The sequence below is a fragment of the Prionailurus viverrinus genome, chromosome B1, assembly GCF_022837055.1.
Source record: "Prionailurus viverrinus isolate Anna chromosome B1, UM_Priviv_1.0, whole genome shotgun sequence".
Lineage (NCBI taxonomy): Eukaryota > Metazoa > Chordata > Mammalia > Carnivora > Felidae > Prionailurus > Prionailurus viverrinus.
In genome coordinates this window covers 77,836,354-77,849,942 of record NC_062564.1, presented here as the reverse complement: position 1 = coordinate 77,849,942, position 13,589 = coordinate 77,836,354, and the positions used below count along the sequence as shown (strand labels likewise).

At 35.1% G+C, this 13,589-nt stretch overlaps 1 protein-coding gene across 1 annotated transcript in view; it reads right to left on the bottom strand.

The window, feature by feature from the left end:
• IQCM (IQ motif containing M) overlaps positions 1-9,205 on the bottom strand; it is a 616,349-nt gene extending 607,144 nt beyond the window's left edge. The window contains 1 exon segment of the mRNA XM_047856690.1: positions 9,140-9,205. The gene's annotated coding sequence lies outside the window, so the exon portion shown is untranslated.
• Between the last annotated feature and the right edge of the window lie 4,384 nt (positions 9,206-13,589).

Below are 13,589 nucleotides of genomic sequence, written 5' to 3'. Positions count from 1 at the left end.
ATAAAGAAATTAACAATGAAATTAACATTGAAAGAAATTAACAATGAAATCCCAAGTTGAATCTGTTATTCAAACTAGGATACTTTCAGAGTGAGAGAAGTGCTTCTAAAAATTAAGCCAGGATAACAGACATAAACAAGTCTGTCCAGGGAAAACTGGGACATACAGTTACCCTAACTATGGTATTCAATGTTTTGCAGTTTAAGTTGTTCAAAAATGTTATTTTGTTTTTTGACTAGAACAAAGCCATGAGATAAATAACACAACACAATCCCCACTTTTAGATGGGAAAACTAAGCCTCAGAGAAAGTAAATGAGTTACCTAAGGTTTACACAACTAATAAATGATGGGACCAGGGCCTGAGCTGAGATTTTCTAATTGCACATCTAATGTCTTTCCACTATAACACACTTGCCTCATCATTCGCTGTAACTACTACATATGCATATAAATTCTATAATGACAACTTGTGGGAAGCATTGTTCTTCTGATTATAATATATGTACAGAAATATAGGGAGAAAACATTTACCAGTTTGACGGCATTTTCACTTTCATAATAAAAATTATGTGGATAAATGAGAACAGACTAATCAAAGGAAACTATATGACAGAGCTGACCTACAAAAAAAAAGATAAGAGCCAAAACAATTTCAAATAAAATCAGAGTCTAAAGAGGGATATCCTCATCACTGTTATTCAAAATTGTCTTGTACATTGTAATGGATAAATATTGGATAAGAAGAGATAAAATCATCTCCTTTTCCTAATAAGACTGTTATAATAATAGTGACAATTTACCAGAATTTTTAAAAATTGGTAAGATAGATTCAAAATAAATATTTTAAAACTCAGTAATATTTGTATTTTCCAGCAATAAGTTCTCCCTCCTACCAATCCCAGACTCCTCCAGACTTCTTCTCATTCCATATAGAGTTTTGTCCCCAGTTATATCAGATCTTTCCAGTCTTGAACAGAATACCTAACACCTTACTCTGAAGTGTCTGGTTTGGATTATTTCTCCAAATCCAGAGCTACAAACAGGACAATGATTTATTCTGTATCTGTGACCAATAGGACTTGCTAACATATTCCTTTCAGGACAAAAGACTGCCTCTAAACAAAATTCTACCCTTAGTCTTAGAGCCACTGGCAACAAATTTCTGGATATTTTAAAATGGCAAATTTCTTTCAGTCTTTAAGAACGTATAACTACTGACATCCAATATCAAAACACTCAATGCAGACAAGGAAAAAAAAATGTCCATGATAAAAGGATGCATGTGTGCTTTTTTTTGGGGGGGGGGGCGGGCGGGAATTGTCCACTTCACTATTAGCTCCCTAACAATCTAATATAACCTGTTTCAAATACCTCTTTCAGTCACTACAATCTCTTTATTTCTAAAATGACAGCAGTTTCTACAAAACTCAAAAACTAGTTGATTTATCAATGATATTTATGTGTCATCCTTTTAAAGAACACTGGTAACATTGAAAGAATTTCCATATCATTGCTGTGTTGAGATTTATTCTTTGAGAACTTGCATCTTTGTGTCTGTAATAGATACTTGTGACTCTCCTTGTGGGCTTGGTGAAGTGAGCAGCCGTGTGAAGAAGCCCACATGGTAAAGAACTGCAACAGCCTCTGGGAACTGCATTGGCTTCTAGGATCTGAGGATCTGTGTGGTTTTAGAACCACAGGAAATGGATTCTGACAACGACCTGAATGAGCATGGAAGTGGATTCTTCTCCAGTCAAGCCTCCAGTTGAGAAATCAGCCTGGCCAATACAGTAAATAAAGCCTTGTGAGACCTCGAAGCACAAAGCACATTCAAGCCATGCCCAGAATCCTGGCCCATAGAAGCTGTATGTGTTGTTTTAAGCCATTATTTGTAATAATTTGTTACACAGCATCATGAAACTAATGTATCTTCCAATGTCTCTGTCTTAGAGTAAAATCCCAAGTCATTTTCACAATTTGGCCCCTTGCTACACACTCTAACTTCATCTTCTCCCATTTCACCACTGCAAACTTTGCTCTAGCTACAATGGCCTCTTTGCTTGTCAAATAGCACAGACTTGCCATATTTCCTATATGACAGACTGGCTGAGCCTTCAGCATTCTGCCTGGAATGCTGTTCCCAGATACCTGCTTAGCTCACAACTCACCTTCTTCAGGTACCTATTCAGAGATCACTTTGTTGGGGACAACTTCCCCTGAAAAAAAAAATAGGAATTCCAACCCCCATTCAACATGCACTGCTAATATCTGACTACTTTATTTTCCCCACAGCACTCTCATATCACCACCTGATAGGTACTTATTCATTTATCTGTTTATTGTATCTGTCCCTGTACCAGAAGGTAACGTCCAAGGGGGCAGAGATTTTTTGTTGTTGTTACCTGTTGTTAACCTATATATGTGCAACATGTGTTAAATAAATAAATAAATTGATAGATAAGTTAACAAATTAATTAATCAAAGCAAATGCACTATTAAAGAAATGAGAGAGGAGTTAACAAAATGACTTAGTGTAGAGATACATTTAATCTAACAAATAGAATAGAAAAAGCATTCAGAACTATAACAAATTATAATTTCCTAATTCCTCATGATCCAGGTGGGAAAAATGATATATATTTTTTTTCTAATTGGGGCCTCTGGGTGGCTCAGTTGGTTAAGCGTCTAACTCAGGTCCTGATTTCACAGTTCATGGGATTGAGCCCATCAAGCAGTGCTGAGCCTGCTTGGGATTCTCTCTCTCCCTCTTTCTCTATCTCCCCTGCCAGCTCATGCTCTCTCACACTCTTTCTCTCAAAAACATTTAAAACATTATATACAGTAAACATTTAAATATATATACAGTAAAACCTTGGCTTCCAAGCATAATTTGTTCCAGAAACATGTAATCTAAAGCACTGGTATATCAAAGCGAATTTCCCCATAATAAATAATGGAAACTCAGATGATTCATTCCACGCCCAAAAATATTCATATAAAAATGATTATAATAGTGTGGTATAATAGAAAATAATAAATAAAATACAAAATATAAAGAAAAATAAGCAAATTAACCTGCACTTACCTTTGAAAACTTTTGTGACTGGTGTGAGGGAGACAATGGAGAGGAGGGTTATTGTGTAAGACGACTTTCATTATCACCAACAGAATCACTGCTATCTTTTGGCTCAATGGAATCTTTTTCTGCATGGGGGCCATTGTATATGCTTGTACAGATGTTGACTACAGCACAGTATTAATAAACTCTTGTCATATACTGTATTTAATTTAACTGGCAATAAGGCAGCAGAGGAAAGGGTCTGTATCTGCAGACAGCCTGATCTAGAATGAAGCAAAGCATTCCTGAGCTTACTCTTGTATGGAAAAGCAAAGGACTGTCCCTAGGTGCTTTGAAGTGACAAAAAATACCAGTTGTGGTGGTACCAGTTGTACCTGGTACTACCTGGTAGTATCTGGTAGTACCAGTTGTGGGCACCTTCCAATGTTCTGAAAAATCACCAATTTCTGCCAAACACTACAGCCTGAGACCAAGCATCCGAGCATGGGAAATGATCACCCACAATCCCACAGCAAGAGAGAGAGAGAAGAACCATTGGCTCCATTGTGATCATGTGACGTTCAGCATCATGTACTACTTGTATTGCAAGACATGGCTTATTTACCAAGTTAAAATTTATTAGAGATGTTTGCTCATCTTGTGGAACACTCTCTCATAACCAGTAACCCCCAATCCAAGGTTTTGCTGTGTATGTGTATGTGGGTGTGTGTGTGTGTGTGTGTGTGTGTGTGTGTGTGTGTGTGTAGGAGCATATACACCCCCCCCCCACACCCACATACACATATATTTCCTAATCATGGGAATTGGACTAACTCCATATTTCACAACAACTTCCACACGACAATGGAGCAATGACTAAAATGTTCTAAGAGAAAGAGAGAATTACTTTACTATTTTATACTCAATCAGATTTTCTCTTTAGATTCAGGCAATTGAGTTTATTAAGCAAAAAAAAATCATAAGAAATATAATTTCTACAATAGCTTTATGAAAACTGAAGTTCTACCAGTCAAGAAATTGATGACATAAGGGGCTCGGAAATGGAAAAGCAAGAATGAATAAAGTAAGTGTTGGTGGTCATTGAATCAATTTAAATAAATCTAGTTAGACAACTACAGAAATTTGCTAGAAAATACATTTTGAATGCTTTAAACTTTGACAAAGAGAAATAATATAACTGACAAAGCTGAAAGACTGGTGGAGAAGTGGTAAGAGGAAGTGAAAGGATATTAGAATATTTCCTCATAATTCACATGAGGGAGAAAATTTATATTATCTCAAAAATTGAAGCCTGAAATTTTTGTAATGGCCCAAACAACTTAATTTATTCTTCATAATAATTTTAGTAACCTTAGATCTTTTCAGAATTGTTTTTACAAAGTTCTTCTGTAGATTGGCACAAAGTAAATATTTAGGCTTTGTGGGATGCACACAATCTCTCTTATGTTTTTCTTTCTTTATTTCTTCTATAACTCTAAAAATGTGAAGACCAACCTTAACCCCCTAGCTACACAAAAACAGGCCTTGGGCTGAATTTGACCTGCCTGCTGTATTTTGTTGACTCCTGGCTAAATAACATTCCATTGTTCTTTCATTTCCACTGTAGAATGTTTTGATTCTGTTAAATGTAAGTAAAGCTGATTGTGGTATTTTGTATTTAAACCTGTATGATAATTTCTAGGGCTTCCACTTTTGGCCAAGATGTACCCAGCAGGTATAATTCACGATGTTTGACATCCAATCAAAAATTATCAAGCATGCAAAAAACCAGGCCAATATGAACAATAAGGAGGGGGAAAAACCTAAATTAAAACCAACATGGAAATTACACAGATGATAAAATTTGTAGACAAGAACATTAGACTAGCTATTACAGCTGTATTCCATATGTTCAAATAGCTAGAAGAAAGATTGAGCATGTTATGCAAAAACCTGGAAGATATTTAAGACTCAAATATAACTTCTAGAAGTGAAAACTTCAATGTCTAAGATCTTCAAAAATATATACTGGGGGCACCTGGATGGCTCAATCGGTTAAGCGTATGACTTTTTTGATATCAGCTCAGCTCATGATCCTGTGGCTCATGAGGTCAAGCCCCACATGAGGCTCTGCACTGACCACATGGAGCCTACTTGAGATTTTGTCTCTCCTCCTCTCTCTGTTCCTCCAATGTTCACTCTCTCCCTGTGCCTCAAAATAAATAAACATTAAAAAAAATTTTAAATACATCAGATGGGATTAACAGAGATAAATGCTGCAAGAGGAAAAATTAGTAAACTTGTAAGTGTATCAGTAGAAATCACTCACACTGAAACACATAAGGAAAAAAGGCTGGAAAATAAATGAAGAAAGTGTCCGTGAGTTGTGGGAATATTTAAACTGATCCTACAATTTATCAATGTTCTGCTCATTGTTTAACTGAATCCTTGAGAGAGAGAACACAGAAAAATATTTGAAAATACAACCACCAAACTTCATCAAAATTTCCAAATTTGATGAAAACTGTATTACCATATATGCAAGAAACTCAATTAACCCAAGCACAAGAAAAAAATGAACCACAAGAAATTGTTTAAAACCAGTGATAAAGAGAAAAACCTAAAAGCAGCCAAGGAAAAGACACATTGCATACAGGGAAACAAAAATACAAATTAAACCAGTGAAAAGCCAAAAGGTAGTGGGGTCACATTTTTAAAGTACTAAAAGAAAAGAATTGGCAACCTAAAATTCTAAACCTATGGGGGAAAAAAAAGCTTTCAAAAACAAAGGTATATACTTATTAAAATGGCTAAAATCTAGAACACTGACAAAACCAAATGCTGACAAGGATGTGGAGCAATGGCAACTCTCATATATCACTGGTGGAAATGCAAAATGGTACAGCTACTGTGGAAGACAATTTGGTTTCTTACAAAACTAAACTTACCATACAATCCAGTAATCATTCTCCCTGGTATTTACCAAAGACGCTGAAAACTTATGTCCATACAAAAACCTATAAGGATATTTATAGCAACTTTATTCATAATTGCCAAAACCTGGAAGCTATCAATATGTCCTTCGGTAGATGAATGGGTAAATAAACTGTGGTACATCTAGACAATGGAATATTATTCAGCGCTAAAAAGAGCTATCAAGCCATGAAAACATACAGGGGAACCTTAAATGTGTATTACTATTATATGATTCTAACTATCTGGCATTCTGGAGAAGGTAAAACTGTGAAGACAAAAAAAAATTAAATGGTTTCTAGGAAGCAGGGGTAAGATAGAGACACAGGCAGAGGAGAGAGGAGTTTTTTTAGGGCAGTGAAAATACTCTGTATGAAATTATAATGATAGATCTATGTCATTACACATTTTCACAAACCCATGTAAGATACAATGCCAAGAATGAATCTTAAGAAAAACCAAGGATTTGGGGTGGCCATAATGTGCCAATTTAAGTTCATCCTTGGTAAAGAAAAAAAATGTACCATTCTTGTAAGTGATGTTCATAATGGGGGAGGCTATGCATGTGTAGGGGCAGCAGGTATATAGGTAATCTGTCCCCTGCTCTAAATTTTATTGTAAACCTAAAACTGCTCTTAAAAATAGAAAGCCTTAAAAAATATGACTTACTAATGATCAGTAAGCACATGAAAAGATGCTCAACATCATTAGTCATTAGGGAAATGCAAATCAAAACCATAATGATTTATCACTTCACACCCACTAGAATGGCTATAATTAAAACAGACAATAACAAGTTTTGACAAGGATGTGGAGAAATAGGAACCTTCATACACTGCTAATGGGAGTGTAAAATGGTGTAACTACTTTAAAAAATAGTTTGTCAGTTTCTCAAAATATTAAATATAGAATAACCATATAACCTGGCAATTCAACTCCTAGATATCTACCAGGAGAAATGAAAATACGTTCACATAGAGTTACACACAAATGTTCACAGCAGCATTATTCAAAACAGCCAAAAAATGGAAAAAAATCAAATACCCATCAACTGATGAATGTGTTTACACCTATACGACCTATTCTATTTGGTGATTTAACACAACAATAAAGTCCCAATACATGCTACAACATGGAACAATGTCAAAAATATTATGCTTAATGAAAGAAGCCAGACACAAATTAACGCTATTTATATTATCCTAGCTATATGAAATGCCCAGTAAAAGTGCCATAAAGTAGATTAATGATTGCATATGGCTGGGGGAAGGAATGAGGATTTAGTACAAATGGGCATAAGATTTGTTCTTGAGATCATGGAGATGTTCTAAAATTAGACTGTGGTGATGGTTGCACAACTCTGCAAATACGCTAAAAATCACTGAATTGTATACTTAAAATGGAGTTACAATATCTTAATTAAATCTAACCTAAGCTATTTGAAAAACACAAAAGTAAATAAAGACTTTCTCAGACATAGAAAAGAATTTATCACCAGCAAACTTGCGCTATAATAATTGTGAAAGTAAGGCTTTCCTTCAAATGCAAAATGATATAATATAGAAACCTGGATCTAGGGGCGCCTGGGTGGCGCAGTCGGTTAAGCGTCCGACTTCAGCCAGGTCACGATCTCGCGGTCCATGAGTTCGAGCCCCCCATTGGGCTCTGGGCTGATGGCTCAGAGCCTGGAGCCTGTTTCCAATTCTGTGTCTCCCTCTCTCTCTGCCCCTCCTCCGTTCATGCTCTGTCTCTCTCTGTCCCAAAAATAAATAAACATTGAAACCTGGATCTAAACAAAGAAATGAAGGGGTGCCTGGGTGGCTCTGTCGGCTGAGCATCCAACTTCAGCTCAGGTCGTGATCTTGCAGTTTGTAAGTTCAAGCCCCACGTCAGGCTCTATGCTGACAGCTCAGAGCCTGGAACCTGCTTCAGATTCTGCATCTCCCTTTCTCTCTCTCTGCCCTTCTCCTGCTCGTGCTCTGTCTCTCAAAATCAAATAAATGTTAAAAAAAATTAAAGGAATGGAGCAAACAGAAAATGATAACTAGTGGGTAAATATAAAAGACTTAATCATTTTTAAAATGTCTTTCAAAAAATTGTTTAAAGTGAAAATATTAACAATATATTGTGACACATATAACATATAACAGGTGATGGGGATTAAAGAGCACATTTGCCGTGAAGTACACTGGGTGTTATATGGAAGTGTTGAATCACTATATCATACATCTGAAACTAATATTACACTGTATGTTAACTAAGTGGAATTTAAATAAAAACTTTTTTTTTTTAATTTTTTTTTTTCAACGTTTATTTATTTTTGGGACAGAGAGAGACAGAGCATGAACGGGGGAGGGGCAGAGAGAGAGAGGGAGACACAGAATCGGAAACAGGCTCCAGGCTCTGAGCCATCAGCCCAGAGCCTGACGCGGGGCTCGAACTCCCGGACCACGAGATCGTGACCTGGCTGAAGTCGGACGCTTAACCGACTGCGCCACCCAGGCGCCCCTAAATAAAAACTTTTTAAAAAAGAAGTAAAATATATGAAAATAGCACAAAGGCCAGGAGAAAAGAAATGGAAGCAAACTTATAAGCTAACTATGTTATGGAAAAAGAGGACAAGAAGTGGAAAAAATAGAAAACAGATAGCAAGATGAAAGCTTTAAACCCAAACATATCAATACTAATATTAAATGTAAATGGTATAAATACTGCAAATTTAAAATCCTTTGAAATGAGAGTTTCTTGTTGGGTAAAAAGGAACAACCAACTATATGCTGCCTATAAGAAATCCACTTAAAATATAGAGAGAAATAGATTAAAAGAAAAAGAGTGGAAAAGATATGCCATGCTAACACTAATCAAGATAATGCTGAAGTAGTTATATTAATATCAGACAAAACAGATTTTTTAGCAAAAAATTTCACCAGAGATAAACAGAGTTATTTCACAGTGATAAAGAAGTCAATTTATCAAGAGGACATAACAATCCTTAATGCTTATGTACCTAGTAACAGAGCTTTAAAATACATTAAGCAAAAAATGGCAGAACTTAAAGGATAAATCAATAAAATAAAATTTATAGTCAGAGATTTCAACATACTTACCTTAGTAACTAATAGAACAAATTGGCAGAAGGTCAGTAAGGATATACAACACTTGCATAATACTATCAACCAACTTAATCTAACTGACATTTACAGAACATTCTACCTGACAACAGACAAAAACACATTCAATTCAAGTAGACTCAGAATAATTATTGGGTAGAGCACATTTCAAGGAATAAAACAATCTTAATAAATTTAAAACAATATAAATCATGTAAAGTACGTTTTCTGATAACAATGGCACTAAATTGGAAAGAAACAACAGAAACATAGATAGCAATAACAGAAACATAGCAGAAAAATCTCTAAATGTTTGGAAGCTAAGTGGTGCTCTCCTAAATAACTCAAAGGTCAAAGAAGAAATCAAAAGAGAAATTAGAAAACATTATGAACTGAATAAAAATGACAATACAACATACTAAAATTTATGGGATTCAATTAAAGTAGCTTTTACAGAAGAGTGCTATTTTGAAGGGGCACATGCACCCCAATGTTTATAGCAGTGCTACCAACAATAGCCAGATTATGGAAAGAGACCAAATGTTCATTGACTGATGAATGGATAAAGAAGATGTGGTAAATATATATAATGGAATATTACTCAGTGACCAAAAAGAATGAAAAAGAATGAAATCCTGCCATTTGCAATACTGTGGATGGAACTAGAGTGCATTATGCTATGCTAAATAAGTCAGAGAAAGACAAATATCATATGACTTCACTCATATGTGGAATTTAAGACACAAAACAGATGAAAGTAAAGGAAGGAAAGCAAAAATAAAAACAGAGAGGGAGATAAATCATAAGATACTCCTTGTGAGGAAATAAATTCTACTTAAATAAATGGGTTAGAAAAAAGCTTAGGTCAGAAAGCTGCCGCCACCACGGGGTGAAAGTGCCAAGGATAGCTAGCAAGATATTATAATAGGATCATGAGTAACTTGTTATATCATCTGCAGGAAATTACTTTCCATCTGGCACCAATGTACCTTGATCACAAACTCCACTTGTTCCCCAGACCCTTTGCTTCTTACTCACACAAGTTAATGGTTACTATCTGATTGTTTTCTCCACATTCACGAGTATAAGATCTCATTTTCTTCACATTCACCATGTGTGTAAGATCTTGAGAGCTCAGTAAATACAGAGATGAAAACCCTGTTCGGGGCTCTTGGCTCCTCCTGGACATTAACCTCTCTCAAATTTAATTCTGCGTCCACTCTCTTGCTGGACAAGAGAGAACTCTGGACTCATAGTCTGAGACAACTCTTAAATACAGAGAACAAACTGAGGGTTGCTGGAGGGTGTTGGGTGGGGGGATGAGCTAAATGGGCACAGGGCATTAAGGAGAGCACTTGTTGAGATAAGCACTGGGTGTTATATGTAAGTGATGAATCACTAAATTCTATTCCTGACATCATTATTACACTGTATGTTAACAAGCTTGGATTTAAATTAAAATAATAATAATAATAATAAAGTAGTATCTACAAAGAAACATAGCACCAAATGTCTATATTAGGTAAAAAGAAAGTTTTCAAAACAATGGCCTCAGCTTCCACCTTAACTAAAACACACACACACACACACACACACACACACACACACACACACACAGAAAAAGAATAATAAATTAAATCCATATTAAGTAAGAGAAAATAATAATAAAGATCAAAGTGAAAATCAATGATACAGAAAACAAAAATAGAGAAAAATCAATGAAATTCAAAGCTAGTTCTTTTGACATCAATAAAATTGATAAACTTGTAACAAGACTGATCAGCAAAAAAAAAAAAAAGAGAGAGAGAGAGAGAGAGAGAGATAAAATAGAATTTACCAATATCACAATTAAGGGTGATATCACTAGTGTCTATAGAAATTAAAATAAGAGAATATTAACAATTTATGCCAATAAATTAAGCAATTTCGATGAAATGGAAAAATTCCTTAAAAGACACAAACTACCAAAGCTCATTCAAAAAAAAAAAAAAAGACATGAATGGCAAAGAAGTCTACTGAGTAAGTCAAATTTGTAGTTAAAAACCTTCCTAAAAATAAAACTCCTGGCTCAGATGTCTTTACTGGTGGGTTGTATGAATACCAGGAGGCAGGGTTGCTAGGGACTATGTCAGAGTCTGTCAGAAATAGTATATACTTTGATCCTATTTTAATAAAACTATTTCTATTTAAGTACTTTCCACTCACTTCATATGGCTATGCATCCATCTATAATGTAGAGAATGTTTATTTAATAACAGATGCTATTTCTGAGTGGGGACTTAGCAATTTTCAGCTTTCTTCTTTGTAACTTTACATGAAATGGGTGTATATCACTTTTATAAAACATTCTAGTAGAATAATAAAATATTCTTTTGGAAAGTAATAGTGAAGCCCCAAATTAGTGTAATGTCATTAATATGTCACTAAAACAAGAGTATTTCAAGTAGAAATATTTGATCAAGTGATTAATTCAGCAGAGAGCTGAGAAAATACCATTTGGATTAGTAATTAGGAGATCAGTACACCTTCTACAAAGTTGAATGGGGAAGCCAAATTACAGGGTGTTAGGCAGTGAGTGAGTGGTAAGGCAGGAGAAAAAATGGTTTAAAGCACTTATTTGAGAAATTAGGCTCTGAAAGGATGGTATCTATACCCCAGACTAGCTGTGGGAGGAACTGGAAAATTGTTACTCTTTAACTTTACTCCTAAACAAAAGATTACTGGAACACCTAAGCCATCTAATCAATTCATGCAATTGTTAGACAATATCAGTGGACAGAGTACTATCAGGCCAACTTTCAAAAAAAAGAGAATGGGTTTCCTCATGTAGGGGACTAGAGACAATATGAGATAAAAAATTCTAGCTTCAAGAACAACTGAGATTATACTTGTCCTGAAAGTAAATGAATTCTTTTTTTTCTACAAAATAAAGTGATTACAAAGGAAAAGAAAAAAAGGATATCTTAATAACAGTCAATTAAGCTTAGAGAACACTGTGATCAAATTAGCCTTACTGTATCATTCAGATTATATATTCTTTACAAGGCTGTTTTGTACACATTACTGAAATAACTTTCTGATTTCTAAAATATATCTACAGAATTTCAAATTTTTCCTTAAATATGTAGATGCTTGAAATCACATTCCCCACCATATCCTTAAGAGTGGTTATCCTCTGACTTCAGTTTTTAAACAAGGAAATCAGTAGGCTGATTTCAGTAAATGTAAAAAATTCTCAGGTGCATCCTATTAAAATTCATATCTACAGACATTTTTAAGATAACTTATAATTTGCCAAGCTATATTTAGACACCTTAAAAAAATTAAAACTCCTGAATGACCAGCAAATTCATACTATTTATAAATAAAAATACCCACTGTCATTTATCTGTTAAATAAATCAGAATTTAACAATTGCATTTCACCTAAGTTTTCAATGTAACCACATATTATAGCTCAACTGAAAAGAGGCAGATGATTCCAATGGTTCTATATTTTTTGTTTACTTGATTTTTCTACTGGAAACTGAATGAAGAGAGCCAAATTAATCCTTTGAGACTTCTCTTTGTATTACTATTGTTCATTGACAAACCTTCCACACAATCCCTGGGCTTTTAGCTCCAACCTGATTGTCCTCAGAATGTTTAGCTCCCTTCATGCCCTTAGTAAGCTAGTTTTAAAATACATTGTATCCATGGGTGCCTGGGTGGCTCAGTCAGTTGACTTCAACCCAGGTCATGATCTCATTGTTCATGAGTTCAAGCCCTGGTCAGGCTCTGAGCTATCAGCACAGAGCCTGGAACCTACTTCGGATTCTCTCTCTCTCTCTCTGTCTCTCTGCCCTTCCCCACTCATGCTCTCGCTCTCTCTCTCTCTCTCTCTCTCTCTCCCTATCCATATCTATATTTCTTCTTTATTAAAGAATTATCTATAACCATCAGCATTTTAGTCTAGGTCATGATATATGGCTTTCTGGTAAATGATATTTCTCAGGCAAATACCTGCTCAAATTTCTTAATCAGGTACTTCAGAAAAGGGCAAAAATTCAGATCTAGAAAAGGTGTGCTGTTTCAAAGGGGCACATGCATTCCAATGTTTATCGCTGTGCTATCAACAATAGCCAAATTATGGAAAAAGCCCAAATGTCCATCAACTGATGAATGGATAAAGAAGATGTGGTATATATATGTACAATAGAATATTACTTGGCGATCAAAAAGAATGAAATCTTGCCATCTGTAACAAAGGTGGATGGAACTAGAGTGTATTTTCCTATGCGAAATAAGCCAGAGAAAGAAAAATATCAAATGACTTCACTCATAAGTGGAATTTAAGATACAACACAAATGAACATAAGGGAAGGGAGGCAAAAATAATATAAAAACAGGGAGGGGGACAAAACATAAGAGACTCTTAAATACAGAGAACAAACAAAGGGTTACTGGAG